General features: G+C 34.8%; 1 protein-coding gene across 1 annotated transcript in view; it reads right to left on the reverse strand.

Moving 5' to 3' along the window:
* hnrnpll (heterogeneous nuclear ribonucleoprotein L like) overlaps positions 1 to 22,500 on the reverse strand; it is a 53,124-nt gene that overhangs the window by 21,835 nt on the left and 8,789 nt on the right. The gene's annotated exons all lie outside the window — the stretch shown is intronic.

Raw genomic sequence — 22,500 nt, forward strand, 5'->3', positions numbered from 1 at the left:
TAGTTAGTGTGTAATGTTGTGTTTTCTAACTGTAGTTAGTGTGTAATGTTGTGTTTTCTAACTGTAGTTAGTGTGTAGTGTTGTGTTTTCTAACTGTAGTTAGTGTGTAATGTTGTGTTTTCTAACTGTAGTTAGTGTGTAATGTTGTGTTTTCTAACTGTAGTTAGTGTGTAATGTTGTGTTTTCTAACTGTAGTTAGTGTGTAATGTTGTGTTGTCTAACTGTAGTTAGTGTGAAATGTTGTGTTGTCTAACTGTAGTTAGTGTGTAGTGTTGTGTTTTCTAACTGTAGTTAGTGTGTAATGTTGTGTTTTCTAACTGTAGTTAGTGTGTAATGTTGTGTTTTCTAACTGTAGTTAGTGTGTAATGTTGTGTTGTCTAACTGTAGTTAGTGTGTAGTGTTGTGTTTTCTAACTGTAGTTAGTGTGTAATGTTGTGTTTTCTAACTGTAGTTAGTGTGTAATGTTGTGTTTTCTAACTGTAGTTAGTGTGAAATGTTGTGTTGTCTAACTGTAGTTAGTGTGTAGTGTTGTGTTTTCTAACTGTAGTTAGTGTGTAATGTTGTGTTTTCTAACTGTAGTTAGTGTGTAATGTTGTGTTGTCTAACTGTAGTTAGTGTGTAATGTTGTGTTTTCTAACTGTAGTTAGTGTGTAATGTTGTGTTTTCTAACTGTAGTTAGTGTGTAATGTTGTGTTGTCTAACTGTAGTTAGTGTGTAATGTTGTGTTTTCTAACTGTAGTTAGTGTGTAATGTTGTGTTTTATAACTGTAGTTAGTGTGTAATGTTGTGTTTTCTAACTGTAGTTAGTGTGAAATGTTGTGTTGTCTAACTGTAGTTAGTGTGTAGTGTTGTGTTTTATAACTGTAGTTAGTGTGTAATGTTGTGTTTTCTAACTGTAGTTAGTGTGTAATGTTGTGTTTTCTAACTGTAGTTAGTGTGTAATGTTGTGTTGTCTAACTGTAGTTAGTGTGTAGTGTTGTGTTTTCTAACTGTAGTTAGTGTGTAATGTTGTGTTTTCTAACTGTAGTTAGTGTGTAATGTTGTGTTGTCTAACTGTAGTTAGTGTGTAGTGTTGTGTTTTCTAACTGTAGTTAGTGTGTAATGTTGTGTTTTCTAACTGTAGTTAGTGTGTAATGTTGTGTTTTCTAACTGTAGTTAGTGTGTAATGTTGTGTTTTCTAACTGTAGTTAGTGTGTAATGTTGTGTTGTCTAACTGTAGTTAGTGTGAAATGTTGTGTTGTCTAACTGTAGTTAGTGTGTAGTGTTGTGTTTTCTAACTGTAGTTAGTGTGTAATGTTGTGTTTTCTAACTGTAGTTAGTGTGTAATGTTGTGTTTTCTAACTGTAGTTAGTGTGTAATGTTGTGTTGTCTAACTGTAGTTAGTGTGTAGTGTTGTGTTGTCTAACTGTAGTTAGTGTGTAGTGTTGTGTTTTCTAACTGTAGTTAGTGTGTAATGTTGTGTTTTCTAACTGTAGTTAGTGTGAAATGTTGTGTTGTCTAACTGTAGTTAGTGTGTAGTGTTGTGTTTTCTAACTGTAGTTAGTGTGTAATGTTGTGTTTTCTAACTGTAGTTAGTGTGTAATGTTGTGTTTTCTAACTGTAGTTAGTGTGTAATGTTGTGTTGTCTAACTGTAGTTAGTGTGTAGTGTTGTGTTTTCTAACTGTAGTTAGTGTGTAATGTTGTGTTTTCTAACTGTAGTTAGTGTGTAATGTTGTGTTGTCTAACTGTAGTTAGTGTGTAGTGTTGTGTTGTCTAACTGTAGTTAGTGTGTAGTGTTGTGTTTTCTAACTGTAGTTAGTGTGTAATGTTGTGTTTTCTAACTGTAGTTAGTGTGTAATGTTGTGTTTTCTAACTGTAGTTAGTGTGTAATGTTGTGTTGTCTAACTGTAGTTAGTGTGTAGTGTTGTGTTTTCTAACTGTAGTTAGTGTGTAATGTTGTGTTTTCTAACTGTAGTTAGTGTGTAATGTTGTGTTTTCTAACTGTAGTTAGTGTGTAATGTTGTGTTTTCTAACTGTAGTTAGTGTGTAATGTTGTGTTTTCTAACTGTAGTTAGTGTGTAGTGTTGTGTTTTCTAACTGTAGTTAGTGTGTAATGTTGTGTTTTCTAACTGTAGTTAGTGTGTAATGTTGTGTTTTCTAACTGTAGTTAGTGTGTAATGTTGTGTTTTCTAACTGTAGTTAGTGTGTAATGTTGTGTTTTCTAACTGTAGTTAGTGTGTAATGTTGTGTTTTCTAACTGTAGTGAGTGTGTAATGTTGTGTTTTCTAACTGTAGTTAGTGTGTAATGTTGTGTTTTCTAACTGTAGTTAGTGTGTAATGTTGTGTTTTCTAACTGTAGTTAGTGTGTAGTGTTGTGTTTTCTAACTGTAGTTAGTGTGTAATGTTGTGTTTTCTAACTGTAGTTAGTGTGTAATGTTGTGTTTTCTAACTGTAGTTAGTGTGTAATGTTGTGTTTTCTAACTGTAGTTAGTGTGTAGTGTTGTGTTTTCTAACTGTAGTTAGTGTGTAATGTTGTGTTTTCTAACTGTAGTTAGTGTGTAGTGTTGTGTTTTCTAACTGTAGTTAGTGTGTAATGTTGTGTTTTCTAACTGTAGTTAGTGTGTAATGTTGTGTTTTCTAACTGTAGTTAGTGTGTAATGTTGTGTTTTCTAACTGTAGTTAGTGTGTAATGTTGTGTTTTCTAACTGTAGTTAGTGTGTAATGTTGTGTTTTCTAACTGTAGTTAGTGTGTAATGTTGTGTTTTCTAACTGTAGTTAGTGTGTAGTGTTGTGTTTTCTAACTGTAGTTAGTGTGTAATGTTGTGTTTTCTAACTGTAGTTAGTGTGTAATGTTGTGTTTTCTAACTGTAGTTAGTGTGTAATGTTGTGTTGTCTAACTGTAGTTAGTGTGTAATGTTGTGTTTTCTAACTGTAGTTAGTGTGTAATGTTGTGTTTTCTAACTGCAGTTAGTAAGTAGTGTTGTGTTTTCTAACTGTAGTTAGTGTGTAATGTTGTGTTTTCTAGCTGTAGTTAGTGTGTAGTGTTGTGTTTTCTAACTGTAGTTAGTGTGTAATGTTGTGTTTTCTAACTGTAGTTAGTGTGTAATGTTGTGTTGTCTAACTGTAGTTAGTGTGTAATGTTGTGTTTTCTAACTGTAGTTAGTGTGTAGTGTTGTGTTTTCTAACTGTAGTTAGTGTGTAATGTTGTGTTTTCTAACTGTAGTTAGTGTGTAATGTTGTGTTTTCTAACTGTAGTTAGTGTGTAATGTTGTGTTGTCTAACTGTAGTTAGTGTGTAATGTTGTGTTTTCTAGCTGTAGTTAGTGTGTAGTGTTGTGTTTTCTAACTGTAGTAGTTAGTGTGTAGTGTTGTGTTGTCTAACTGTAGTTAGTGTGTAATGTTGTTTTCTAGCTGTAGTTAGTGTGTAATGTTGTGTTTTCTAACTGTAGTTAGTGTGTAGTGTTGTGTTTTCTAACTGTAGTTAGTGTGTAATGTTGTGTTTTCTAGCTGTAGTTAGTGTGTAATGTTGTGTTTTCTAACTGTAGTTAGTGTGTAATGTTGTGTTGTCTAACTGTAGTTAGTGTGTAATGTTGTGTTTTCTAACTGTAGTTAGTGTGTAGTGTTGTGTTTTCTAACTGTAGTTAGTGTGTAATGTTGTGTTTTCTAACTGTAGTTAGTGTGTAGTGTTGTGTTTTCTAACTGTAGTTAGTGTGTAATGTTGTGTTTTCTAACTGTAGTTAGTGTGTAATGTTGTGTTTTCTAACTGTAGTTAGTGTGTAATGTTGTGTTGTCTAACTGTAGTTAGTGTGTAGTGTTGTGTTTTCTAGCTGTAGTTAGTGTGTAGTGTTGTGTTTTCTAACTGTAGTTAGTGTGTAATGTTGTGTTTTCTAGCTGTAGTTAGTGTGTAGTGTTGTGTTTTCTAACTGTAGTTAGTGTGTAATGTTGTGTTTTCTAACTGTAGTTAGTGTGTAGTGTTGTGTTTTCTAACTGTAGTTAGTGTGTAGTGTTGTGTTTTCTAACTGTAGTTAGTGTGTAATGTTGTGTTGTCTAACTGTAGTTAGTGTGTAATGTTGTGTTTTCTAACTGTAGTTAGTGTGTAATGTTGTGTTGTCTAACTGTAGTTAGTGTGTAATGTTGTGTTTTCTAACTGTAGTTAGTGTGTAATGTTGTGTTTGATCATAAACAACATCTGCAAAGTTACAACGCTCAAAGTTCACAGCAAAAGGAGATATTTGCTTTTAAAGAACTACAACAAACGGCTGGTAGGAACTACACGACATTAGTGACATCACCAACCCTAGATTTACATAAACCCCGCCCCCGGAATGCGCTTTATAGATTATCATGACAGAATATGCTAATCAATGACTAGAAGATAACTACATATAATCTTCATAAATGCATCAACTAACCATTCAGAAATGTCCTGTTCTTCTACATGTGTCACTTCTTCTCGAGTCTCTCCATCTTTCTGACTCCGGTTTGAACATAAAAGGATAAAAGTTTGTGAAATATTCAGTGTGTGTGTGTGTGTGTGTGTGTGTGTGAGGTAAAAGCACACAAGCTCTTGAAGCTCCGCCCCCTGTGGGAGCAGCGGCTCATTTGCATTTAAAGGGATAGTTCACTTTGAAATTAAATGTTGGTATGTTTTATCTTACCTGAAGTGCATCCAAGATGTCGGAGTCTTTGTCTCCGCAGTAGTTTCAATTTTTATATTTTTAGGTCAAACCGTTCTTATCTGTCAGTCATATAATGCAGGTCTATGGTCACCTCCTCACACAGAGAAGTCCAAATTACACAATTCCCCATCGTAAGTGCACATTGATGGCCTAAGACACGAAACGAGCCGTTTGAGTGAGAAACGAACAGTATTTATACATATGTATATATGTATTAGTCCGCAGACTAACCCAGAACGCGCGCGCACACGTCACACACCAGGAAGCGCGCGCCATCAGATCACTTGGATGTGGTTGTGTAAAAGAGATAAAAACTATATAAATACTGTTCGTTTTATCACACAAACCGCTCGTTTCGTGTCTTAGGCCATCAATGTGCACTTACGATGGGGAATTGTGTAATTTGGACTTTTCTGTGCATCTCTTTTATGCATTATATGACTGACAGACGAGAACGGGTTGACCTAAAAATATCAAAATTGAAATTACTGCGGAAACAAAAACCCTTAAAGGGACAGATACAAAACGGTGTGTTTTTGCTCACCCTCAAAAAGTGACAATTTTAACATGAATTACAAAAATATCTGTGGGGTATTTTGAGCTCAAACTTCACACACACACTCTGGGGACATCAGAGACTTATTTCACATCTTGTGAAAAGGGCATTACACCACCGCTTAATAACATTTTAATTAATGGTCTATAAGTGTAACACATTTCAGTTCCGACAAAGGATTGTATTAATTCTTTATCACAAAAGTAAAAACTGAGCAACTAGAACTGTCTTCTTATCACATAACCACACCCACCTTATCTGCATAGCCACACCCACTACCGTAAATAACTCCACCCACCATCTCAACTCACAGGATTCATAAATACTGAATAATTTCAGTCTTTGTTTGCATACAGACACAGAGAGAGAGTGTGTGATTAAATCCTGCTTTACTCTGAATCTCTCACAGACGTTCAGTTCTCCATTTCAATGAAGTAATACAAGGGAAATTCATGTGAAAATCTGATAAGGAAACACCAAACATGCTCTTCTGCAAATAATGACACACGCCACTGCAAAAACACATCATCTGCTCATGTATTTATTCATGACAATAACCTAGTTTAAATAATAACAAATGTTTTCGTGCAGAATGTTTGTTTGTGCCGCAAATTCATGATGAGGAGGAAAAGTGTCCAATCTCGACGACAGATAGTTAGATGTTTTATCAGTCGTGTATATAACCGATTGTATATAAGCATCGGACTTTACTTAAATGCATAAACTGGTTAATCAGGCAGACAAACGAGCTCTAAAAACACCAGACGCTTTAAAAATATCTCTGAATGTGCAGGAAATGAGCAGCGGCTGCATGCTAATGTCATCACACTCTGATTGGATTACACTAATTGGTCAACATTACTGAGATCAACGGGTGACATTACAGACGCAGGGACACAAAGAGTGTGTGTTCTCGGGAGTGCACGAACGTAAGTTCATATGAAGGTGATTACAGATGAAAGGCGGATTCATACACGCTGAGGGTTTAATACTCGACTTGGTCATAAACAAATGTATGAAGCGACTTTTACATTGTGTGATATAAGAAGCAACGCTCGTATAATCACGAGTTACTCAAAGAAAACGAAAGTCAGACAAAGAAAGAAAGAAAGAAAGAAAGAAAGAAAGAAAGAAAGAAAGAAAGAAAGAAAGAACAAAATAATGAATGAAGTAAGGAAAAAAGAAATAAAGAACATGTATACGAAGTAAAGAAAGAAACTAAAGAAAGGAAGAAAAGGAAGGAAAGAAAGAAAAAATAAATGAAGGAAGAAAGGGAAGTAAAGAAAGAAAGAACAAAGAAAGCAAGGAAGGAAGAACAAACAAATGAACGAATGAAGTAAAGAAAGAAAGAATAAATGATGGAAGAAAGGAAGGAAAGAAAAAACGAAAGAAAGAAAGAAAGAAAGAAAGAAAGAAAGAAAGAAAGAAAGAAAGAAAGAAAGAAAGAAAGAAAAAACAAATGAAGAAAGAAAGAAAAAGGACAACAAACAAAGGAAGGAAGGAAGAACAAGCGACTACTTTATTTTTAGTCAGCCAATGGCATTTTACAGTGAATATTACGGTAATAATAATTCCTTCCTGTTGTTGTTCTGCGAGCAGTGACACGAGCCGCTGATTCACAGACTGGGACTGAACCGGCCCCGCTTGAAGAAACACAGCCATGATAGTGTTAGCGGTTTATGCAACCGGCCCCTGAACGAGATATGACTGAGATATGACTGAGATATGACTGAGATATGACTGAGATATGACAGAGATATGACTGAGATCAAGATATGACTGAGATATGACTGAGATCGAGATATGACTGAGATATGACTGAGATATGACTGAGATCGAGATATGACTGAGATATGACTGAGATATGACTGAGATATGAATGAGATATGACAGAGATATGACAGAGATCGAGATATGACTGAGATATGAATGAGATATGACAGAGATTTAACAGAGATAAGACTGAGATCGAGATATGACAGAGATATGACTGAGATATGACTGAGATATGACAGAGATAAGACTGAGATCGAGATATGACAGAGATATGACTGAGATATGACTGAGATATGACTGAGATATGACAGAGATCGAGATATGACTGAGATATGACTGAGATATGACTGAGATATGACTGAGATATGACTGAGATATGACAGAGATCGAGATATGACTGAGATATGAATGAGATATGACAGAGATATGACAGAGATATGACAGAGATAAGACTGAGATCGAGATATGACAGAGATATGACTGAGATATGACAGAGATAAGACTGAGATCGAGATATGACAGAGATATGACTGAGATATGACTGAGATAAGACTGAGATCGAGATATGACAGAGATATGACTGAGATATGACTGAGATATGACAGAGATATGACTGAGATATGACTGAGATATGACAGAGATAAGACTGAGATCGAGATATGACTGAGATATGACTGAGATATGACTGAGATCGAGATATGACTGAGATATGACAGAGATATGACTGAGATATGACAGAGATAAGACTGAGATCGAGATATGACAGAGATATGACTGAGATATGACTGAGATATGACTGAGATAAGACTGAGATCGAGATATGACAGAGATATGACTGAGATATGACTGAGATATGACAGAGATATGACTGAGATATGACTGAGATATGACAGAGATAAGACTGAGATCGAGATATGACTGAGATATGACTGAGATATGACTGAGATATGACAGAGATCGAGATATGACTGAGATATGACAGAGATATGACAGAGATAAGACTGAGATCGAGATATGACTGAGATATGACAGAGATCGAGATATGACTGAGATATGACTGAGATATGACTGAGATATGACTGAGATATGACAGAGATATGACTGAGATATGACAGAGATATGACTGAGATATGACAGAGATCGAGATATGACAGAGATATGACTGAGATATGACTGAGATATGACTGAGATCGAGATATGACTGAGATATGACTGAGATATGACTGAGATATGACAGAGATCGAGATATGACTGAGATATGACTGAGATATGACTGAGATATGACAGAGATTGAGATATGACAGAGATATGACTGAGATATGACTGAGATATGACTGAGATATGACAGAGATCGAGATATGACTGAGATATGACAGAGATCGAGATATGACTGAGATATGACTGAGATATGACTGAGATATGACAGAGATATGACTGAGATATGACCGAGATATGACCGAGATATGACTGAGATATGACAGATATATGACTGAGATCGAGATATGACTGAGATATGACTGAGATATGACTGAGATATGACAGAGATATGACTGAGATCGAGATATGACTGAGATATGACTGAGATATGACTGAGATATGACTGAGATATGACTGAGATATGACAGAGATATGACTGAGATATGACTGAGATATGACTGAGATATGACTGAGATCGAGATATGACTGAGATATGACTGAGATATGACAGAGATTGAGATATGACAGAGATATGACTGAGATATGACTGAGATATGACTGAGATATGACTGAGATATGACAGAGATATGACAGAGATATGACTGAGATATGACTGAGATCGAGATATGACTGAGATATGACTGAGATATGACAGAGATTGAGATATGACAGAGATATGACTGAGATATGACTGAGATATGACAGAGATCGAGATATGACTGAGATATGACTGAGATATGACTGAGATATGACTGAGATATGACTGAGATAAGACTGAGATAAGACTGAGATAAGACTGAGATCGAGATATGACTGAGATATGACTGAGATATGACTGAGATATGACAGAGATATGACAGAGATCAAGATATGACAGAGATATGACTGAGATATGACTGAGATATGACTGAGATATGACAGAGATCGAGATATGACTGAGATATGACTGAGATATGACTGAGATATGACTGAGATATGACTGAGATATGACAGAGATCGAGATATGACTGAGATATGAATGAGATATGACAGAGATATGACAGAGATATGACAGAGATAAGACTGAGATCGAGATATGACAGAGATATGACTGAGATATGACAGAGATAAGACTGAGATCGAGATATGACAGAGATATGACTGAGATATGACTGAGATATGACTGAGATAAGACTGAGATCGAGATATGACAGAGATATGACTGAGATATGACTGAGATATGACAGAGATATGACTGAGATATGACTGAGATATGACAGAGATAAGACTGAGATCGAGATATGACTGAGATATGACTGAGATATGACTGAGATATGACAGAGATCGAGATATGACTGAGATATGACAGAGATATGACAGAGATAAGACTGAGATCGAGATATGACTGAGATATGACAGAGATCGAGATATGACTGAGATATGACTGAGATATGACTGAGATATGACTGAGATATGACAGAGATATGACTGAGATATGACAGAGATATGACTGAGATATGACAGAGATCGAGATATGACAGAGATATGACTGAGATATGACTGAGATATGACTGAGATCGAGATATGACTGAGATATGACTGAGATATGACTGAGATATGACTGAGATATGACAGAGATCGAGATATGACTGAGATATGACTGAGATATGACAGAGATTGAGATATGACAGAGATATGACTGAGATATGACTGAGATATGACTGAGATATGACAGAGATCGAGATATGACTGAGATATGACAGAGATCGAGATATGACTGAGATATGACTGAGATATGACTGAGATATGACAGAGATATGACTGAGATATGACCGAGATATGACCGAGATATGACTGAGATATGACAGATATATGACTGAGATCGAGATATGACTGAGATATGACTGAGATATGACTGAGATATGACAGAGATATGACTGAGATATGACAGAGATATGACTGAGATATGACTGAGATATGACTGAGATATGACTGAGATCGAGATATGACTGAGATATGACTGAGATATGACAGAGATTGAGATATGACAGAGATATGACTGAGATATGACTGAGATATGACTGAGATATGACTGAGATATGACAGAGATATGACAGAGATATGACTGAGATATGACTGAGATCGAGATATGACTGAGATATGACTGAGATATGACAGAGATTGAGATATGACAGAGATATGACTGAGATATGACTGAGATATGACAGAGATCGAGATATGACTGAGATATGACTGAGATATGACTGAGATATGACTGAGATATGACTGAGATAAGACTGAGATAAGACTGAGATAAGACTGAGATCGAGATATGACTGAGATATGACTGAGATATGACTGAGATATGACTGAGATAAGACTGAGATATGACAGAGATCGAGATATGACTGAGATATGACTGAGATATGACAGAGATATGACAGAGATATGACAGAGATATGACTGAGATATGACTGAGATATGACTGAGATATGACTGAGATATGACAGAGATATGACAGAGATATGACTGAGATATGACAGAGATATGACAGAGATCGAGATATGACTGAGATATGACAGAGATATGACAGAGATATGACAGAGATTGAGATATGACAGAGATTGAGATATGACAGAGATATGACAGAGATATGACAGAGATATGACTGAGATATGACTGAGATATGACTGAGATATGACTGAGATATGACTGAGATCGAGATATGACTGAGATAAGACTGAGATATGACTGAGATAAGACTGAGATAAGACTGAGATAAGACTGAGATAAGACTGAGATCGAGATATGACTGAGATATGACTGAGATATGACTGAGATATGACTGAGATCGAGATATGACTGAGATATGACTGAGATATGACTGAGATATGACTGAGATCGAGATATGACAGAGATATGACTGAGATATGACAGAGATATGACTGAGATAAGACTGAGATATGACTGAGATAAGACAGAGATATGACTGAGATAAGACTGAGATAAGACTGAGATCGAGATATGACTGAGATATGACTGAGATATGACTGAGATATGACTGAGATATGACTGAGATAAGACAGAGATATGACTGAGATAAGACTGAGATAAGACTGAGATCGAGATATGACTGAGATATGACTGAGATATGACTGAGATATGACTGAGATATGACTGAGATCGAGATATGACTGAGATATGACTGAGATATGACTGAGATATGACTGAGATCGAGATATGACAGAGATATGACTGAGATATGACAGAGATATGATTGAGATATGACTGAGATATGACTTAGATATGACAGAGATTGAGATATGACAGAGATATGACAGAGATATGACTGAGATATGACAGAGATATGACTGAGATATGACTGAGATATGACTGAGATATGACTGAGATATGACTGAGATCGAGATATGACTGAGATATGACAGAGATATGACTGAGATATGACAGAGATATGACAGAGATATGACAGAGATATGACTGAGATATGACTGAGATATGACAGAGATTGAGATATGACAGAGATATGACTGAGATATGACTGAGATATGACTGAGATATGACTGAGATATGACTGAGATATGACTGAGATCGAGATATGACAGAGATATGACTGAGATATGACTGAGATATGACTGAGATATGACTGAGATATGACTGAGATATGACTGAGATATGACTGAGATATGACTGAGATATGAGATATTCAGGTTTTTATCAACTGAAGTGGCGATCGCTAGTCGTTCGCACCCGCCACTGTGGCTGGTATACTTCTATATACCTATATATATATAAATATGTGGCTATATATCTGCTTCTGCAACCACACGGCACGAGGACTGACTGCTGTGATTGGCCCTTGCGAGGCCTGTCCCGAGTGGAGCCCGTCTTGTAAAAGCTCTGCATGACCGTGACCCGTACTGTGACTCAGTTTCAGGATGTTTCCAGCCTTCTTATAGCCGAGGGCAACTTTGTGGAGAGCAACACTTCTAATTCTCAAATCTTTAGAGTTATTTGCCATGAGATGCCATGTTGAACATAGCGCGTTTTTTGTGCGTGCAAATTCGTTTTCCAGGCGCGCCTCTGTTCATGGTTGCAACGGCAGACGCAACGGGAGAGCACGCGCTTGTGGAGAGGAGAAAGCGGTGCAAACTGCGCTCTCCATGATGACGAGGAAGTATCATCAAATAATTAATTGATTTCTAGCCCTTGCGTTAGCTTTACTACTAGATATATTCATGGAGATGAGAAATAAAAACCCGCCCTGTACAGCGATGATCAGCTGTTCGGCCGAGCTTTCCATGTTGTTACGGAAGGCCGCTGGTTTTTGTCACATGACCTGTTGAGATGCTTCTATTATAAGCCGCGCGCCTACATTTGAAATATGAATTTGCACGCGCATAAAACGCGATATGTGAACGGCCCATAAAGAGGTATCGTGTGCGGTTGTGTCTAGTTAAAAAAGGCCTTTTAAATTTACATATGAACGCAGTTTTGGATAAAAATAAAAGAAGTCAAGTTAAATAAAACACGTTTTATCTCCTGTTTAGTCGGTAACACTACAATACCATTCATTAACATTACTTAATGCCTTATCTAACATCAACACATTGAGTGAACAATATATTTTTACAACATTAATGTATTTTTGTGAATGTTATTTAATACAAACACTTGATTTTTCATGAACAGATAAAACTATGGATTTTAAAAATGTATTAGTAGGCTATTTTTAAATGATCCGAAGGAGAATAATTGCTTCCGTATATAACTATTGTTTATTGTTAGGTCATTTTATCTAATGTTATCTAACAAATGGATATACACTTTAATATATGCAAATTTAATCTAAATTAAGCTTTGGACCCGAAATTGGTACAGAGAACACGGGTATTGGTACCGAATACTGAAATGTTGGTACCATGACAACACTAAACAGGACATGTGGCTTTGCACAGCTATCACTCAGGCTGTACTCACTTTTATTGCCAGCTATTTTGACAATAAAGGCTGTGTGTTGAGTTATTTTCAGAGGACAGTAAATATATACGGCTATACACGCAGCACATTGACTACTCTAAAATATATACAAGTTTTATTTCTATAGTATTGTCCCTTGAGAAGATATACTAAAACGTTTGCTAAAATGTGAAGGGGGGTACACACTTTCGTGAGATACTGTACAGGAGAAACTGGAAACATGAGAGTATCGTGCAAAAGTTCATTTATTTCAGTAATTCAACTTAAAAGGTGAAACTTATATATTATATAGACTCATTACATGCAAAGTGAGATATTTCAAGCCTTTATTTGTTATAATTTTGATGATTATGACTTACAGCTTATGAAAACCTTTTCACAATATTCTCATTTTGAATTTAGGGTTTTCATAATCTGTAAATAATCCTCAAAATGATAACCAATAAAGGCTTGAAATATCTCACTTTGCATGTAATGAGTCTATATAATATATTAGTTTCACCTTTTAAGTTGAATTACTGAAATAAATGAACTTTTGCACGATACTCTAATGTTTCCAGTTTCCCCTGTATATATATATATTTATGTATATGTTTATTATATATATATATATATATATATTGTTTGTTTATTATCTTTATATATACACCTATAATATACATATATATTTAACTTTATTAAATCAACTGAGATGCACACTAACATGCTGGAGTAAATAATAATAAACATTATTTTATATATATATATATATATTGTGTGTGTTTGTGTTATATATTGATATGTATATAAAGTAACTGAGATGCACAACTTGGGAAACGCTCACACACCCTAAAAACACCCGGCGACAACACGGCGATAACATCATGTTTCCTCTGCAAACCAATGACAGAAACAACTCTGCAGCAGCACGAACAGGAAATGACATGCAATGTCATCCAAAGAGAACTACACACACACTACACACACACACACACACACGGTTGTGTAAGACGCTATTCTGAGATCAGCAGCAGAAGTCTGAAATCAATGAGACGCGTCCGTCAGCAACACACACACACCATTGATTCCCCCGCTCTTGTTTACGGCTGGAAACACACACACACACACACACGCACACACACACACACACACACACACACACACACACACACACACAGAAGAGATGTTGACCCTCAGAAGAAAGAAAAGATTCTGCTTGTATTTCCAGTGAACTAACAGATCTCATCATACTTCACTCACACTAAGACAAGCGTTTTGTATCGCACGCTTCTGAAATGTTACGTTTATGCATGCAAATGAGGCATCATCTAATTAAACATGCACTCATTTGCATACAATTCCAGCACAAAAATATGAACTGACTGGATAAAGGCAAAATTCTGCTTTGATTTTGTCAATATATTTTATTTATTGTCATAAATCAGAAAATACGTCAACAGATTTTTTATTTATTTATGTTCTATAAATCAGGCTGTCAGATTATAGATATGAATAAAACTGTAAAGTTTGGTGTGTGTGAAGCTGCGAAAGTGGAGATTTCTGACTCAAACTCACCGACGTTAAAGACGCAGAGATCATGTGCATTACAAACAGTGATTTTGTCTTGCATTAAACTCAATGTCACACATCAACACTAGACATACATATCATGATACTGAACTCACAAGACCTTATTTTTGCAATATTATATTAGTCATAGACGTATGATGAAAGGTTAGCAAAAAATTAACTGTTGATTAAAATGCTACATTTGATATTATATCGTCGTGTGTGTAAATGAACAGGATTGGACTTGGTGCTGAAACCCAACACAGGACAATAGAGACTCCAGAATAACAATATTCATGATTCTGAAGCTGAAAACACAGAATTATTGTAGATTAATATGCTGTCACTGACTAGATATATTTAAAATAATGTTGGTCACTTTTTACTGGTAACATCAGATATTTGGCATTATCAGACCCACACATATGCATTATTATACTTTATATTCAACATTATATTGTAGTTTAATGTAGAACTGAAGTAATTTTCATTTTGGGTGAACTATACACAACACACACTGTTGCATTTGTGTATTGCGATATATTGTGACACGATAAATGTGACGCTGGACCACAAAACCAGTCACATGGGTCCATTTTTTGACATTGAGATGTATACATCATATAAAGCTGAATAAATAATCTCTCCATTGATGTGTGGTTTGTTAGGATAGGACAATATTTGGTCGAGACACAACTATTGAAAATCTGGAATCTGAGGAGCAAAAAAATGTAAACATTGAGAAAATCTCCTTTAAAGTTGTGCATTTATGTTCACGATTGTGCTGCATTCACTCACAAAAATACATGTTTTATATATTTACGGTAGGACATTTACTAAATATCTTCATGAACATGATCTTAATATCCTCATGATTTTTGGCATAAAAGAAAAATGGATAATTTTGACCCATACAATGTATAGTTGCTATTGCCACAGATATACCCGTGCGGCTCCAGACTGGGAACAGATCTGCCTCATATCAACATGACACACGACATTCAAATCAATGGCTCATCATTTGCCCAGTGGCCAGGTCATGTGACCCTGTTTAGCCATACAGACGCCCTTCACTTCCCATCATCCTCGCTGAGATCCCAGACACACTCCAGAGACACACACACACACCGACGGTTTGCATACACACATTAAAAAGGCCCAGATTATGAATGCAAACTCATTCCAGAACAATTCTGATAACGCTTTAGCCGCGTTTGATTCCCAGAGATAATCAATCAATCTACCAATCAGTGGATCTGGTGCAGATGTGTGCCGGGGTCAGCTCAGGTCGCCGAGGGCACATGTACGATCACCGCGCAGATAACACAGTGATAAGTGACATTTAAACCGGCCAATAAAAGCCACTTAGTATTCAAATCATCTGGGCTGTTGGATAGGAGCGTCGCTCTGGGCACATACTGACGCCGCTATATCTGTGTGTGTGTTCTGTCTGCGTGTCTGGACTGTGAACACACTCACGCACAGCTGAGATCACGACGACACCGCTGAATGAGCGGAGATATGAATAATAACTCAGCACATTAAAGTCCACATGAAACATATATCTGTAATGATGCATGAATGCAACAGAAAATGTGAGCAATAAGGTTCATTTCACTCTAAAAAATGCTGGGTTAGTTTCAACCCAATTTTTGGGTCAAATATGGACAAACCCAGCCGTTGGGTTACATTTTTAAATTACATTTTTAACCCAACGTTTGGGTTACATTTTTTAATTAAATTTTTAACCCAACGCTTGGGTTTGTCCATATTTGACCCAAAATTGGGTTGAAACAACCCAGCATTGTTAAAAGTGTAGTTAATGTATTTACTAATATGACCTAACAATATGCAATGCATTTGTTACAGTATTTAATTAAAAAAAAATATATTAGTTCATAAAAAAATACAGGTGTTCATTGTTGTTCATGTTAGTACACAAAATGTTAACCAATACAACCTGATTTTAATAACATATTAGTAAATGTTGAAATTAATATTAACTAAGATTAATAAATGATGTAGAAGTATTGTTTATCTTTAGTTCATGTAAATTAAGATAGTTAACTAATATTAACTAATGAACCTTATTGTAAAGTGTTACCGCATTTTTAATAAATTGATTCTTAAACATTGTTGACAGATGTGGTATTTTTCATTTACATTTTATTATGTTTTAGTAAAAATATATGAATGTTGTAGCATACAATGAAAATATGATTTCTGAATCTCTCTGAATGTTCAAATGTATAATTCTTTCTTGTTAATTTCATTTTAAAAATCATGCTTTTGATTATTTTTACTACTGTGATTTCCACATACACGATTAAACAGGAACATGAACCACTAATGTGGTCAGAGGAGTCGATTATGAATTCATGCTTTAGCCGTTATATGTTATGTAATTTTTTTTTTCACATAGATTTAGTAAATGTTTTAGCAAAAAATAATTACTGTTTACTGTCATACTGGCGCATATAGATTATTAAATATCATTCTTCCTTGTGTTCATTCAATAAAAAACATGCTTTTATTATTTTCACATGCACAATTAAACCAGGAACATGTACTATTAATAATAATATTATAATTAGACCAGTAGAAATAACAATCTTATAATTAAGTTATATATATATATATATAACTTAATTAAATCAACTGAGTTGCACACTAACATGCTGAAGTAAATAATACAGGTATATATTTATTCTTATTAATATATATATAAATCAACTGAGATGCATATTAACATGTTGGAGTAAATAGTAATAATAATAACGTTGTTATATATATTTAGATATTATATAGATAATATTTAGAATAAATATATATATAAATATATATATATTTAGATATTATATATATAATATTTATTTAAAAAAAAAAAAAATATATATATATATATATATATATAATTCTATAAAATACAATTATTTTAAATTATATTATATAAAATTAAATATAATATCATAATATAATAATTAGACCAGGAACATGCAGTAATAAAGTAAATGGGGTCCATTATAAGTTAATGGTTAGATGTAGAATATATATATTAATATTAAACAATATCATTGATGGGACTGTACTGACGCGGCTGAGGCTGTATGTTGCCTTTGGCTTGCTCAGTTGGGGATATTCAATTAATTAATCAATGAATAATACTATTGATTAGCATTACCAAACATGGACGTTTTATTATTATTTTAATTTAATACTGTGAAGCTGCTTTGATTTCTGTATTGTGAAAAGCGCTATACAAGTATTCTTGACTTGACTTGACTAGAACTGGACGATGAGATCATTTTCTGCAGAACTGCTTTATAGATGAAATTAACTAATTTAATAATTGATGATCTTTACAACGAACTGACTTCAGCTGCACAACTGTCATCTCTGTAAAGCTGCTTTAAAACACTCTGCGCTGTATAAATAAAGCTGAGTTGACTTGAAGAGCGAACACTTTACCAGATGCTTGAAATATTAACAACACTCAGTAAACCATCATTACTCACACAGAACACACACTACAGCGCAACTGTCCTCTGTGCGCAGCGTTCACACACACACACACACACACACACACACACACACACACACACACACACACACACGTGACCCTGGATCCCAAACCCAGTCTGGAGCCGCACGGGTATATCTGTGGCAATAGCAACTATACACTGTATGAGTCAAAATTATACATTTTTCTTTTATGCCAAAAATCATGAGGATATTAAGATCATGTTCATGAAGATATTTAGTAAATGTCCTACCGTAAATATATAAAACATGTATTTTTGTGAGTGAATGCAGCACAATCGTGAACATAAATGCACAACTTTAAAGGAGATTTTCTCAATGTTTACATTTTTTTGCTCCTCAGATTCCAGATTTTCAATAGTTGTGTCTCGACCAAATATTGTCCTATCCTAACACACCACACATCAATGGAGAGATTATTTATTCAGCTTTATATTGATGTATACATCTCAATTTCTAAAAATTGACCCATGTGACTGGTTTTGTGGTCCAGGGTCACATATATAATTAGCTGTTCGTTTAAAACCGTTTCATAAATGACTCACTCATGATTCTCAAACCTGCTCCTTTTATGGTAACTAGAGTCTAGTTATTAAAAATGTCACACCGTTGCTGAATAAAGGTCATCAGCTTGTCCTTGTGAAATAACTTCAATGGTCTGATTTTATAAACCGTGAAAAAACCCACAGCGATATCAGCGTGTCAAAGATTTCCTCTGTGAAAACACCATTCGGAATATCTGATTTTACTCTGACTGGTTTATATGATGAGCACCAGTTTATTATTTACTTAGTAAGGAAGGATTTCATCACATGACACAAGCAAACTGACAAGCAAGCAAAGATTAGTGTGATTATTTGCTAAAAAAAAATATTTTTACTGCCATTAATCTAATATACACACTGTTTGAAACTACTTTTGTCAAATGCAAAATAAGTTTCTATGCACGTAATGGATTTTTTCTATTTAAAAAAAAGTCTTTATTTCGATGTTTTCGGCCATCCATCCATACACTGTGTCGGGCAACGTTGTCAACATGAACTCAGCACCGCAAAAATATGATACCATCTTCACCGCTGTGTTTATGAATGTATCAAACACATGCACACTCAGATCACAGAGCAATTAAAGTATTTCCAAGCCTGATTAATGTGATTAAAATCAGCATACGCCCACTTATTTTACTGAGCTTAACCGCATCAATTTGATGAAAGTATTGTGTTTACATTAAGGAATGCGTGATATATCGGCCACCGTATCGGTATCGGCCGATATATGTTAATTTTTACTGTTATTGTTATCGGCCTGATTAGAAAATTTGGCTTATATATTAAAGCCGATAAATAATGTATTATTTCCTTCAGCTGAGACTCTTCAGATGCGCACTGCTCAACATGATGGGTTTGAAATATGATTTGAATCACTTCAAAAAGGAAAATACAGTAAAGTGCAATATATCGGCTACATAACATTATAATGAGAACTTCATAATTGTGTGTTTTTGGGATGTGGCTTTTTAAACTTATGTTTTTGTAATCAGGCTCTCAAAAATGATATTGGATTTAGATTAATCGGCCGATATATCGGTTTTCAAATATTATCGGTTATCGGTATAAGCCAGAATTTTGATATCGGTGCATCCCTAGTTTACATGAGGTAGGGTTTAATCACAATGTTGCCTAATTGCATTATGAGGGTGCATGTAAAAGCATCATGTGATCAGATTAGTCTTCAGACGGATGATGTTTACTCGTTCAAGCACTAAAGCCCTTAGTAACACTGTACCGTGGTACAAAGATCATATCAGATGCTCTAAAATATACCAGAGTACTTAAAACTCATTTTTGAATGACTCAGAGTCATTCCATCCCGATATATACAGTAGGCGATCAACCAAAATGCCTATTACCGCCACATGTACCACCACCAAATCACCACCAGGTGGCGCAAAGGAGCGGTTTGCAACACTGTCGGTAAGGCTGTAATTGTGATGTTTTTACTTGTAAATGAAGATAAAATAATGAAATAAATCACTGGTAATAATAATATTAAAATATTTAATCTTGGCTAATTATTTAAATACTACAGTGACGGCAGTGCATGAAGTGTGCTTATGTTTTAGCCAGTGTTTTAAATTACTACACGAGGAGTGCATTATGCCATAAAATAAATAAAACGACAGAAAAGGTGGACTTTAAGGTGGATCTGAATGGGAACTGTTTCTATCACATGGATGTATGGACCAGTGACCAAATTATTTAAAAAATAAACATTTGAAACTACATTTTAAAGGTACAATATGCAAGATTTTCGGCCGCTAGAGGCGCTACATTCCTAACAACAACAACAGCGTCGCTTGATGACGATGTGAAGGAGCGTGGAATGATGGGAACTGTCGTTTTTAACTCCACCGTGGATGTAAATCAGACGGGAATCGAAAAATCATGTTCATGGATGAGGAAAAGTTCTATTTTTATAAATGTTGCGTTTAATGACATGCTTGTATTTCATTAAAGTGAATTAACCGCAAGAAAAGTAAGGTTTAACACTAAATTGGTTATCATGTTACTGTATTTGTCGAACTCATTGTTGTGATAACGCTGCGCAGTTTTACGTGTTCTAAACAATCGTTGTAAAAGTGCATTCGAACACACACATCATTTGCCAAAAGACAGATTAATCTTTATGTATAACACATGCTATATTTATTCACATGGCCATAAACACCAGACGTGATAAACAATGTCAATAAGCTAAACACAAGCCTAACGCAATAATACTTTCCTTACATAAACACAACTATTACCGAATGCTACATTTGGAATAGGGCTGTAAACGATTAATCGCGATTAATCGAATCCAAAATAAAAGTTTGTGTTTACATAATATATGTGTGTATTGTGTATAATTATTTTGTATATATAAATACACACATGCATGTATATATTTGAGAAATATTTGCATTTATATACTGCATATATATTTTTATATGATTTATATTATATATAAATAGAACTATTTTATATATAAATAACAATTTTTTCTTAAATATACACATGCATGTGTGTGTATTTGTGTATTTATATATACAAAATAATTATACACAATACACACACATATATTATGGAAACACAAACTTTTATTTTGGATTTGATTCATCGCGATTAATCGTTTACAGCCCTAATTTTTTATATATAAAATCGAAATTTTCTCACGATTTAAAAATAGTTGGAAACATTTGTAATATTATAAGTAATCAACTTAACAAAATATATAACACTGGCCTTGTGATTTTGGGATATTTTAATGCACAAATCTTACGTATTGCACCTTTAATAATTCACTGAGCTAATCGTGGCGGCTTGATTGTTTGTATCGACCCGAAATGTAACTATATAATATGATAAACGCAGCTCTAAGATTATAAACATTAACATCATGATTTCTGTAACACTGACTTGCCTTTACTCAAGTGCTATAAGAAGATTTATGAAGATTTCCTCGTTGTTTTTGCTTGATGTTACTGGAATTGCAAAACCACCAGTTTTGTATTTTCCAAGCTTTAACCACACTGGCCGTGTTTGCATCATATTGCACAATAAACCTTGGGTTATACGGATGTGTGCAGAAATCTCGTCCCTAAACTCCTTGAACAAGCTCATCACGAGTTATCGGTACATGAACACACAGATTTTGTTTTCCGTAGACTTAAGAGTTCAAGTCAGAATGCCATTCCTGGTTCCCCAACGAATCGTCGGCGATCACAGTGACCCATTTTATTCTTAGTGTGAAGAACATTTTAATAATCATGATATTTAATGATGCCAAATTAAAAAAAACTTTGATATATACCATAGTACTATGCATTCATGTAATATATTCCATGCACACGCATGTTACTTGTGTACTTTAGGATATATCTATATTTTAAATGTACTATATGCACATTGAATGTAATGGAAAAAATAATATTTAATGTTTTTGACATGACACCTCAAATGAATCAAATACACCATGCATGTACCATGTGATCAGTGGTAGACCAGATCATGTTTTCTGATGTTCAGTTTCACACTGGACTGTTTTACCGCAGCTAGTCTGCTTTATATCAATGACACTGTTCCTGTTGATGTGTTTCTCTTGTATTTTTGTCATCGCAGTGTTTTGACATCATGCACTAAACGTGTGTCGTATCAATGCAGCACTATGAATCTGAATGCATTGAAAATATGAATGCACATGACATCA

Source organism: Phoxinus phoxinus, assembly GCF_949152265.1.
Source record: "Phoxinus phoxinus genome assembly, chromosome: 22".
Taxonomy (NCBI): Eukaryota; Metazoa; Chordata; class Actinopteri; order Cypriniformes; family Leuciscidae; genus Phoxinus; species Phoxinus phoxinus.